Below are 12,349 nucleotides of genomic sequence, written 5' to 3' on the forward strand. Positions count from 1 at the left end.
AAACATGTTCATTAATACAAAATATAAAATGATGTAAACTGTGACATCAAGAAACAAAATGTAGAGGGGAAGGAATAAAATGCAGAACTTTTATGTGATTAGAATTAAGTTTTGTTTTTTCTGATTTTTGTTTTTTGCTTCTTTTTTTTTTTTTTGAGGCATAGTCTTGTTCTATTGCCTAGGCTGGAATGCAATGGTGCGATCTCCGCCCACTGCAAATTCCGCCTCGCAGGTTCAAGCGATTATCCTGCCCCAGCCTCCTGAGTAGCTGGGATTACAGGTGTGCGCCACCACGCCCAGCTAATTTTTGTATTTTTAGTAGAGACAGGGTTTCACCATGTTGGCCAGGATGGTCTTGATCTCCTGACCTCATAATCTGCCTGCCTTAGCCTCCCAAAATGCTGGATTACAGCTGTGAGCCACCTCGCCTCGCCCCAGAATTAAGTTTTTATCAGCTTAAAATAAACTGGCAAACCCAGGCAAAAGATTATAATTGATACACAATAAATAAAGACAAAGGAATCAAACGATACCATTATTTTAAAAAATCAAGTCACAAAAGAAAACAGCAAGAAGGGAAGAGCAAAGAAACTATGAAACATTCAGAAAATAACTAGTAAATGGCAATAGTAAGGCCTTACTTATCAATAATTAATTTAACTGTAATGGATTAATTTCTCCAACCAAAAGACACAAACCGGCTGAATGGATAAAACGACAAGTCTATTTCCTTCCTACAAAAGACTCACTTTAGCTTTAAGGACGCACATAGGCTGAAAGTGAAGGGATGGAAAACATACATTCCATGCAAATAGTAACCAAAAGAGAGCAGGGTTGGGTATACTTACATTGAAAAAAAATAGAATTTATGTCAAAAACTGTCATCAGAGACAAAGAAGGGCATTATATAATGATAAAGGAGTCAATTCATCAAGAGGATCTAACAATTGTAAATATATATATACTTAACATCAAAACACCTAAAATAAAAACCAAATATTAACAGAACTAAAGGGAGAAATAAACAGCAATACAACAACGATAGTAGGAGACCTCAAATATATATATCTGTACATATATATTTATATATATGTACAACTTTTAAAAATAAAAAAAGTCTCTAAGTATCTTGAGACAAATGAAAATAAAAACAAAATGAAAATAAAAACAATCCATACCAAAATTAATAGGATACAACAGGCATCCCCAAACTACGGCCCGCAGGCCGCATGCGGCCCCCTGAGGCCATTTATCTGACCCCCCCGCCGCACTTCAAAAAGGGGCACCTCTTTCATTGGTGGTCAGTGAGAGGAGCACAGTATGTGGCGGCCCTCCAATGGTCTGAGAGACAGTGAACTGGCCCCCTGTGTAAAATGTTTGGGGACGCCTGGGATACAGCAAAAGAATTTCTAAGAAGAAAGTTTGGCTGGGCGCAGTGGCTCTTGCCTGTAATTGTAGCACTTTGGGAGGCCGAGGTGGGTGGATCACCTGAGGCCAGGAGTTCAAGACCAGCCTGGCCAACATGGCAAAACCCCGTCTCCAGTAAAAAATATAAAAATTAGCTGGGCTTGGTGGCAAGTGCCTGTAATCCCAGCTACTCGGGAGGCTGAGGCTGGAGAATCACTTGAACTTGGGAGGCAGAGGTTGCAGTGAGCCAAGATAGCACCACTGTACTCCAGCCCTGGGTGACAGAGTGAGACCATCTCAAAAAAAAAAAAAAAAAAAAGAAAGAAAGAAAGAAAGAAAGAAAGTTTACAGCAATTAATGCCTACATCAAAAAATAAAATTCTCAAATAAACAACGTTGCTCCTCAAGGAACTAGAATAAGAATAAACTAAGCCCAAAATTAACAGATAGAAAAAAAATAAAGATCAGAGCAGAAATGAATAAAACAGAGACTAGAATAAAATACAAAAGATTAATGAAACTAAAAGTTTTCTAAAAGAATAAAATTGACAAACATGTAGCTAAACTAACAAATAGTGAACAATCAAAATCAGAAATGAGAGAGGAGACATTACAACCGATATCAGGAATAAAGAATCATAAGAGACTACTATAAACAATTATACATCAACAAACTAGATAACCTAGAAGAAATGGACAAATTCCTAGATATATACAACCTACCAAGACTGAATCATGAGGAGAAAGAAAATCTGAACAAATAATGATTAAAAATTAAATTCAGTAATAAAATGTCTTCCATCAAAGAAAAGCCCAGGACCTGATGGTTACACTGCTGAATTTATAAAAACAGTTTTTAAAAAACTAATTATGAAACATGTATTAACAACATGTGATCAGGCATGGTGGCCCATGCCTGTAATCCCAGCACTTTGGGAGGCCGAGGTTGGCAGATCACCTGAGGTCAGGAGTTTGAGACCAGCCTGACCAACATGGAGAAACCCCATCTCTACTAAAAATACAAAATTAGCCAGGTGTGGTGGTGCATGCCTATAATCCCACCTACTTGGGAGGCTGAGGCAGGATAATAGCTTTAACCCGGAAGGGAGAGTTTCTGGTTAGCCGAGATCGAACCATTGTACTTCAGCCTGGGCAACAAGAACAAAATTCTGTCTAAAAAAAAAAAGAAAAAAAACCTAGCCAGGCATGGAGGTGCACACCTATAGTTCCAGCTACTCAAAAGGCTGAGACAGGAGAATTGCTTGAACCCAGGAGGTGGGGGTTGCAGTGAGCCAAGATTGCACCACTGCACTCCAGCCTGAGCTACAGAACAAGATGATCTCAAATATATATACAGAACAAGATGATCACAATGCAGCAAAAGCAGTGTTACAAGGAAAGTTTAGAGCATGAAATGCCTACATCAAGAAGTCTAAAATTAACAATGTAAAATCATACCTAGGGGAATTAGAAAAACAAAAATCCAACTAACCCCAAAGCTAAAAAAAGAAAAAAAAATGACTAAAACCATAGCAGAACTGAATAAAATTGAGAAGTAAAACTGCATACAACAGATCAATGAAACCAAAAGTTGGTTTTATTTGAAAGAATAAAAAAGATTCACAGACTGATAGCTAGATTAACAAAGAAAAAAGAGAAAGAAGATCCAACAGAGCACAATCAGAAATGACAAATATCATAATTACAACCAATCCCATAGAAATACAAAAGATCCACAGAGACTACTATGAACACCACTACACACACAAACTAGAATCTGGAGAAAATAGATAAATTCCTGGAAATAACCTTCCAAGATTGAAACAGCAAGATATTAAAACCCTGAACAGACCAATAATGAGTACCAAAATTGAATCAGTAATGAAGAACATACAAACCAAAAAAAAAAAAGCCCTGGACCTAGAATTTACATCCAAATTCTACCAGGCATGCAAAGAAGAGCTGGTACTAATCCTACTGAAAATATTCCAAAATATCAAGGAGGAGCGACTCCTCCCTAATTCATTCTACGAAGCCACCATCATCCTGATATCTAAATCTGGCAGAAACAAGAAAAAGCAAAACTTCTAGCCAATATCAGTGATGAACATCGACGTAAATATCCTCAACAAAATACTAGCAAACTGAATCCAGCAGCACATCAAAAAGTTAATTCACCACTATCAAGTAGGCATTATTCCTGGGATATAAGGTTGATTCAATATATTCAAATCAATAAATGTGACTGACCACATAAACAGAATTAAAAACAAAAACCAAATGATCATCTCTAATAGTCATAGGAAATTCATTCAATAAAATCCAACACTTTTTCGTGATTAAAAAAAAGCTCAATACACTAGGCATCAAAAGAACATACCTCAACATAATAACAACCATCTATGACAAACCCACAGCCAATATCATAACCAACAGGCCAAAACTAGAAGCATTTTCCTTGAGAACTGGAACAAGACAAGGATGCCCACACACCACTCCGATTCAACATAGTACTGTGGTATAGTTTGAACGTCCCCACCTAAATCTCACGTTGAATTGTAATCTCCAGTGTTGGAGATAGGGCCTGCTCTAAGGTGTTTGGATCATGGGGACCTATCTCTCATGAATGCCTTAACCCATCCCCTTCGTGATGAGTGAATGAATTCTCATGAGATCTGGTTTTGTAGAAGTGGATAGTACCTTCCCTCCTAACCCTGCTCTCTTTCTTCTGCTTTTGCCAGGTGAAATATCTGCTCCCACTTGACCTTGTGCCATGAGAAAAAAGCTTTCTGAGACCTTACCAGAAGCAGATACCAGCACTATGTTTCCTGTATCGACTACAGAACCATGAGCCAATTAAACCTTTTTTCTTATGATTTAAATAGTCTCAGGTATTTATTTATAGCAAGCAAGAATGGCCTAATACATACTATGTATCCTAGCCAGACCAATCAGGCAAGAGAAATAAATAAAAAGCATCCAAAAAAAATAAAAATTAAAAATAAATAACAAAATTAAAAGAAAAAAACAGCATCCAAATAGGAAAAGAAGTCAAACTATCTCCCTTCACTGACATTATGATTCTATAACTAGAAAGCACTAAAGACTCCCCCCCCAAAAAAAAGGCTCTTAGAACTAATAAATGGCTTCAGTAAAATTTCAGGATGCAAAATAAATGTAGAAGAAGACAGAGCAAGATGGCCAAACAGAAGTCTCCACTGATCATTTTCCCTGCAGGAGCACCAAACTTGACAACTATCTACAGTCAAAAAAGCCAACTTTTTAGGAACCAAAAATCAGGTGAGTGATCACAGTTCCTGGTCTTAACTTCATATAACTGAAAGAGGCACTGAAGAGGGTAGAAAAGACAGTTGAATTGCTGACACCACCCCCTACCCCATTCACAGCCACAGAGTGGGAAGAATCTGTCCTTTTGGGGGATACAGAGTGCAATGATTGTGAGACTCTGCATTGCAACTCGGTGCTGCCCTTTCACAGCAGAAGGCAACACTGAGCACAACTCAGTCAATGTCAATGGAGACTGCATTTAGACCAGCCCTAGTTAGAGAGCAATCATCTCTTCCAGTAATTCGAACTTGAATTGTAGCAAGCCTCATTTCTGTGGACTGAAGTGCACTGGGGTCCTAAATAAACTTGAAAGGCACTCTGGTCCACAAGGCAAGTCCTTGTGGGTTTGGAGTCAGTAAACTTAGGGGCATGTGAGACACCAGCCTGGGTGGCCAAGGGAGAGTCTATCCTGCCCCTCCACCAAGCCCAGGCAGCACCGCTTGCAACTCCAAAAGAGACCCCCTTCCTTCTGCTGGAGGAGAGGAAAGGGAAGAGTAAAGAGGGCTTAGTCCTGCAATTTGGATAACAGCTCAACCATGGTAAGACAGGACACCAGGAAGAGTCATAAGACACCCAATTCCAGTCCCTAGCTACTGGATGACATTTCTAGACACACGCAGGGCCAGAAGGGAATCTGCTGCCTTGAAAGGAAAGACCTGGTTCTGAAAGGATTGATCACCCACTGGCTAGAAAGCTGACAGATTTGGAATCATCAGCAGTGATAGCCAAGTAGTGCGTACCATGGGTGGGCCTTTGGTGAGAATCTGAGATGTGCTGGCTTCAGGTGTGAGCCAACACATTCCCAGTTATGGTGGCTATGGGGAGAGTCTCCTGCTTGACAAACGAAAAGGGAAGATGACAGGGGACTTTATCTTGCAGCTTAGGTACCAGGTCAGCCACAGTAGGCTAGAGCACCAAGCAGTCTCCTGGGGTCCCCGATTCTAGACCTTGACTCGATGGCACTTCTGGACCTGCCCTAGGCCAGAAAGAAGTGCACTGCCTTGCAAGATGAGTCCCAGATCGGGCACCACTCACAAGCTGACTGAAGAGCCCCTGGGCCTTCAGTGAACATCAGTGGAGCCTAACAGTACGACCCACGGGCCTGTGACAGTGGTGGCCATAGGAATATACTCTGCTTATGAAAAGACAGAAGAGCAGAAAAACTGTGTCTTGTGGCTTGGGTGCCAGCTCAGCCACAGTAAAAGGAGCACCAGGTAGCTCCCTAAGGATTCTGACTCTAGGCCCTTGTTCCCAGCCAGAATCTCTGCACCTGCCAGAAGCCAGGGGAAACTCAATACCCTGAATTGAAGGACACAAGCCCGGCAAGCTTCATCACCTCACCTGCTATTGTAGAGTCGTAGTTCATTAACCAAACATAGGTGGTAGCCAGGTAGCAGCTTATAGCAGGCCCTGAGTGAGATCCAGTGCTATGCTGGCTTCAGGTCAGACAAAGCGCAGTCCTAGGGATGGTGGCCACAGGGGTGTTTGCGTGACTCCTCCCCTAGCTCTAGACAGCTCAATACAGAAAGACAGACTCCATTTGTTAGACAGAAAGTAAAGGAAGAAAACAAAGAGTCTCTGTTTGGTAATCCAGATTATTTTTCTGGCCCCCATCCAACACCACCAAGGTGAGACCTCTAAAAGTTTGCAAGAGCCACAGCATTACTGGACATGAGGTGCCTCCTAAGGCAGATGTGGCTGCTGTGACCAAAAACATAGATCACAACATGTAAATATCCCTTTGGATATTAGAAAGCCTTCCCAAAACTGATGGGTACAAACAAGCCCAGACTGCAAATACTATAGTAAATACCTAACTCCTCACTGTCCAGACACCAACAAATATCCACAAGCCTCAAGACCACCCAGGAAACATGACCTTACCAAACAAATTAAATAGGCACCAGGGACCAATCCCGGAGTGACAGAGATATGTGACCTTTCAGGCAGAGAATTCAAATTAGCCATTTCGAGGAAACTCAGAAAACTTCAAGATAACACAGAGAAGGAATTCAGAATTCTCTCAGATACATCTAACAGAGCGACTGAAATAATTACAAAGAAGCAAGCAGAAATTCTGGAATTGAAAAATGCAATTCATATACTGATATCAGAATCTCTTAATAGCACAACTGAACAAGTAGATAAAACAAGTAGTGACCTTGAAGACATCACCCATTGAAAATACAGGTCAGAGGACACAAAAGAAAAAAGAATGAAGTACTCTTACAAGATCTAGAAAATAGCCTCATAAAGGGCAAATATAAGAATCACTGACCGTAAAGAGGAGGTAGAGAAAGATAGTGGTAGACAGTTTATTCAATGAGATAATAACAGAGAACTTCCCAAACAGAGAGAGATATCAATATTCAAGTAAGAGATTATAGAATAACAGGCTGATTTAAGCCAAAGAAGACTACCTAATGGCATCAGCATTGAAAAGAATTTATGACTAAGTCCTCACCAAAAGCAGTTGCAACAAAACCAAAAATTGAGAAGTGGGTCCTAATTAAACTAAAGAACTGCTGCACAGCAAAAGAAACTATCAACAGGGTAAACAGACAACCTACAGAGTGGGAGAAAATACTTGCAAGCTATGCATCCATCAGAGGTCTGATATCCAGAATCTTTAAGGAACTTAAATAATTCAACAAGCAAAATACAACCCCATTAAAAAGTGGGGATTAAAAAGATATGAACAGACAGTTCTCAAAAGAAGACATACAAGTGGTCAGCAAACATATGAAAAAATGCTCAATGTCACTAATTGTCAGAGAAATGGAAATCAAAACCACAATGAGATAGCATCTCACACCAGTCAAAGTGGCTTTTATTAAAAAGTCAAAGAATAACAGGTGTTGGCTGGGCTGCAGAGAAAAGGGAATTCTTTTTTTTTTTTTTTTTTTTTTTTGAGACGGAGTTTCGTTCTTGTTACCCAGGCTGGAGTGCAATGGCGCGATCTTGGCTCACCGCAACCTCCGCCTCCTGGGCTCAGGCAATTCTCCTGCCTCAGCCTCCTAAGTAGCTGGGATTACAGGCACGCGCCACCACGCCCAGCTAGTTTTTTGTATTTTTAGTAGAGACGGGGTTTCACCATGTTGACCAGGATGGTCTTGATCTCTCGACCTCGTGATCCACCCGCCTCGGCCTCCCAAAGTGCTGGGATTACAGGCTTGAGCCACCGCGCCCGGCCCGAAAAGGGAATTCTTTTACACTGTTGGTGGGGATGTAAATTAGTTCAGCCACTGTGGAAAGCAGTTGGGAGATTTCTCAAAGAAGTTACAACTACTATTTGACCCCACAATTTCATTACTGGGGATATAACCAAAAGAAAACAAATCGTTACACCAAAAAGACACATGCACCCGTATGTTATTGCAGCATTATTCATAATAGTAAAGACATGTAATCAACCTTGGTGCCCATCAATGATGGAATGCATAAAGAAAATGTGGTACATATACACCATGAAATACTATGTAGCCATAAAAAAAGAGTGAAATCATGTCCTATGCAGCAACATGGATGCAGCTGGAAGCCTTAAGTTAACGAACACACAAACATAAAATAATGATAAGGAGATTGAATCAGTAATCAAAATCTCACAACCAAGGAAAACACAAGTGAATTCTACCAAATTTAAGAAAAAATTAATGCCAAGCCTTCTCAAACTCTTCCCTAAAAATGAAGAGCAGAGAACATATCCACACTCATTCTATGAAGCCGGCATTATCCTGATACCAAAGCCAGACAAACACAATACAAAAAAAATATCCCTGATGAACACAGATGAAAAAATCTTTAACAAAATACTAGCAAACAGTATTACAAAGCACGTTAAAATGGTTATACATCATGATAAACTGGGAATTATTCCTGGGATACAAGGGTGGTTCAACATACAAAAATCAGTAAATTTAATATATCACATTAACAAGATAAAGGATAAAAATCATATGTTCATCTTGATAGATGCAGAAAAAAAAATTTTTTTCCACAAAATTCATTGTCCTTTCAAGATAAAAAAAATATTTCAACAAATTAAGAATAGAAAGAATGTACCTCAACATAATTAAAGTCATGCAACAAGTCCACAGCTAACATAATACTAGATGGTAAAAAGGTGAAAACATTTCCTCTAACATAGGAAAAAAGCAAAGCAAAGATGCCCACTGTTACCACTTCTGTTCAACATTGTGCTAGAATTCTTAGCCTGAGCAATTAGGCAAGATGAGGGGGAAAAAAAGCATTCAAATATGAAAGGAAGAAATAAAATTGTTTGCAGATGACATAATCTTATATTAGAAAACTCTAAAATGTTATGAAAAATCTATTAAAACTAATAAAGTTGCAAAACACAAAATCAACATAAAAATCAGTAGTTTCTATATACAAACAAGGAAGTATACCCAAAAACAATCCCATTTATAAGAGTGTCAAAAACAAATACAATACTGATGAATAAATTTAACCAAGGAAGTGAAAGACCTCTACACTGAAAACTAAAAACCACTGAAGAAAGAAATTGAAGAAAACACAAATAAAGGGACAGATATCCTGTGTTCATAGATTGGAAGACTTAACATTTTTAAATGTCCATACTACCTAAAGCATTCTACAGATTCAGTCCTATCCCTATCAACATGGCAATGGCATTTTTCAGAGAAGTAGAAAAAACAAATCTTCAAATTTATATGGAATCACAAAAGACCTAAATAGCCAAAGCAATCTTGAGCAAAAAGAACAAAGCTGGAACCATCACATTTCCTGATTTTAAAATACACTAGACATTTAATAGTCATCAAAACAACATGGTATGGACACTTAAAAAGACATATAGACCAACAGAACAGAATAGAATATCTGGAACAAAATCCACATATTTATGGGCAACTGATCATCAACAAAGTTGCCAAGAACATACAATGGTTTCTCCATACAATGGAGAAAAGATTTCCTCCAGAAATGTCGATGTAAAGTGTTTTGTTGTTGTTGTTGTTGTTGTTGTTGTTGTTGTTTTTAAGAAAACCAAGTACCACATGTTCTCACTTACAAGTGGAAGCTAAATGATGAGAACTCATGAACACAAAGAATGGAACAATAGACATTGGGGTCTACTTGAGGGTGGAGAGTGGGAAGAGGGAGAGGAGCAGAAAATACAATTGTTGGGTACTGGGCTTAATACCTGGGTAATTAAATTATCTGTACAACAAACTCCGATGACATGAGTTTACCTATGTAACAAGCCTTCACAGGTACCCCAAACCTAAAATAAAAGTTTAAAACAATAAATAAATAAAGGATATTTTAAATATTAACTCTTTTCTCCATTTTAATGTTAGATACATTGAATGCATTTTTCTAAATTTTTTTCTCCAGAGATAAAAGTATCTGTTTGGCTATTTGATATCTAAATACAATATTAACTTGAGGAATAACAAAACAAAAGTCTAATGAAAATATGGAGAAAAGACTCCTTAATGATTTAGGAGGCAGAGATTATAACTGAACAGTGGTGATTTCTTAGGATTCTGGGCAAGAACTTCCTTCTTCCTATTTCATGTGCTTTTTATTTTTTGAAGACAGGGTCTTACTCCGTCAACAAGGCTGTACTGCAGTAGCGTGATCACTCCCACGTCAGCCTCTCAAGTAGCTGGGACTAACTACAGACGCATGCCACCATGGCCAGCTTAGAGAATTCTAAAACTATGAAATATTACTTATATATCAGTAATATATATATTACTTATATATATAAGTATATATTACTTATATATACTTCTTGAACCCCCTTTCTAGCCAGAAAATAAAAATTATAGGCTGCATTTTTCAGTGCATTATTTATTGTAAGAAAAACAATTTTTCTAATTTGCATATCGAGTTGTTCTCATTTTATAGGAAACAACTAATAATGTAGGACTCCCCTATTTACTGTTTCTTGGAAACTTTCTAACACCAAAGCTCAAGTTTAGCCTCACTAGTACAAAGGTTTTCAGGGTGAAGTTTCAATCCGGATGCCCTTCAAAGTCACATCTGTCCATTTCTCTTTTGTGCACATACCCTCAAGCAAGGACAGATGCCTGTGATGCCGAGAATCACACCTAACAAGAGAGTGATTGCATCTCCGGCTTCTATTGCTTCAACAAAATGCAGCAACAAAAGCAGTAAAATGAGGACTAAGAGCTATTGTGTTGAAACAGAAGTGATGATGGTGAGGTCTTGATGGCTGAAGTTTGCAAAGAAACAGTATGTATACAATTATATCTGACTGGAAATGTTCCCTTCCTGGAGCTATGGATGCTGAGGCTAAGGGGTTCCACTTGGCATTGTCTTCCAGGAAGCAACCATTACAAAAATCTGGTTCCTTTTTTTTTTTCCCACAAAGAGGAAGTATATCTTAATTGGAAACATAATAAAGAGAAGTCATGCATTATATTAAAAAATAATTTCCATACTTTTTTCTCTTATAAAAATATACATTTAAAAAGCTTTATGAAAAAAATGGATAAACATAGGAAAACAAAAACAATCCATATTCCTCCTCATAATTCCAAACTAGTGAGGGACATTGTTAATGTTTTGGTACAGACCCTCTCAGAGGCACAGTAGAAATGTTTTGTTTTTAAAAAATTGGTATTGTATTGCACATGTGGGTTTATTTTTTATTTTTATATTGTACTTTAGGTTCTGGGGTACATGTGCAGATCAGGCAGGATTGTTGCATAGGTACATACATGGTAAGGTGCATCCCCCCATAACCTATATCTGGCATTTCTCCCCATGTTATCCCTCTCCACCCTCCCCACCTTTTTAAAAGGAGTTATCCATTTGAAAATTGCTGATTTCCTTGGGGCATTATCTCCATTAACTAACTTACTTTCTTTCTTTCTTCTCTCTTTTTCTTTCTTACAAGGAAATCTAATGTACAGTTTGGTAACTATAGTTAATATTGCATTGTATGCTTGAAATGTGCTGAGAGTAGATATTAAATGTTCTCACTACACACACACACACACACACACACACACACACACACACAAATGGTAACTCAGACAACTGGACCTCAGAGTAATTAAACAGTTGCTATGGGAAGTTGCACTCTAGAGAAGTATTCCAGCTCATAAAGGAAAAGTAAAATGACACAATTAGAATATCATTATTTTACAAACACTGATGAAATAAAGAATATAGGCAATGATCACTGATGGCTGCTAAGATCACAGTCATCAGTGAAAACAACTAAAAAAGCAAAACGACTAACATACAAAACCCCTGACGGAAGTACACCACACCACCTATGAAATATTTCTGCAAAAAAATCTGGTAAGAGCTTTTATGATCTTAATTACTAATTTATAGGAAATACAGAGAACACAGAAAAAAGTAAACATATTAAGCAATGGGGACACAAACAGCAAAATTCAAAATGCAAGAAACTACCTGATTTCTTTAACAAATACATTGCAAGAAAAAAAAAGAAAACACCTATGGATTCAACCAGACATAAGAGCCACCTCAATCAATCACAATACATAGGCCTTGACAAATCAGTTGTATAATATTTTATGAGACAGTCAGTGAAATTTGAACACTG

At 38.2% G+C, this 12,349-nt stretch overlaps 1 protein-coding gene and 1 pseudogene across 1 annotated transcript in view; both read right to left on the reverse strand.

Moving 5' to 3' along the window:
- TEX11 (testis expressed 11) overlaps nucleotides 1-12,349 on the reverse strand; it is a gene marked incomplete at its 5' end in the record, with an annotated part of 328,765 nt that overhangs the window by 247,295 nt on the left and 69,121 nt on the right. The gene's annotated exons all lie outside the window — the stretch shown is intronic.
- LOC120366604 (small integral membrane protein 30-like) lies at nucleotides 10,783-11,527 on the reverse strand (annotated as a pseudogene).

This window comes from Saimiri boliviensis, chromosome X, assembly GCF_048565385.1.
Source record: "Saimiri boliviensis isolate mSaiBol1 chromosome X, mSaiBol1.pri, whole genome shotgun sequence".
NCBI lineage: Eukaryota > Metazoa > Chordata > Mammalia > Primates > Cebidae > Saimiri > Saimiri boliviensis.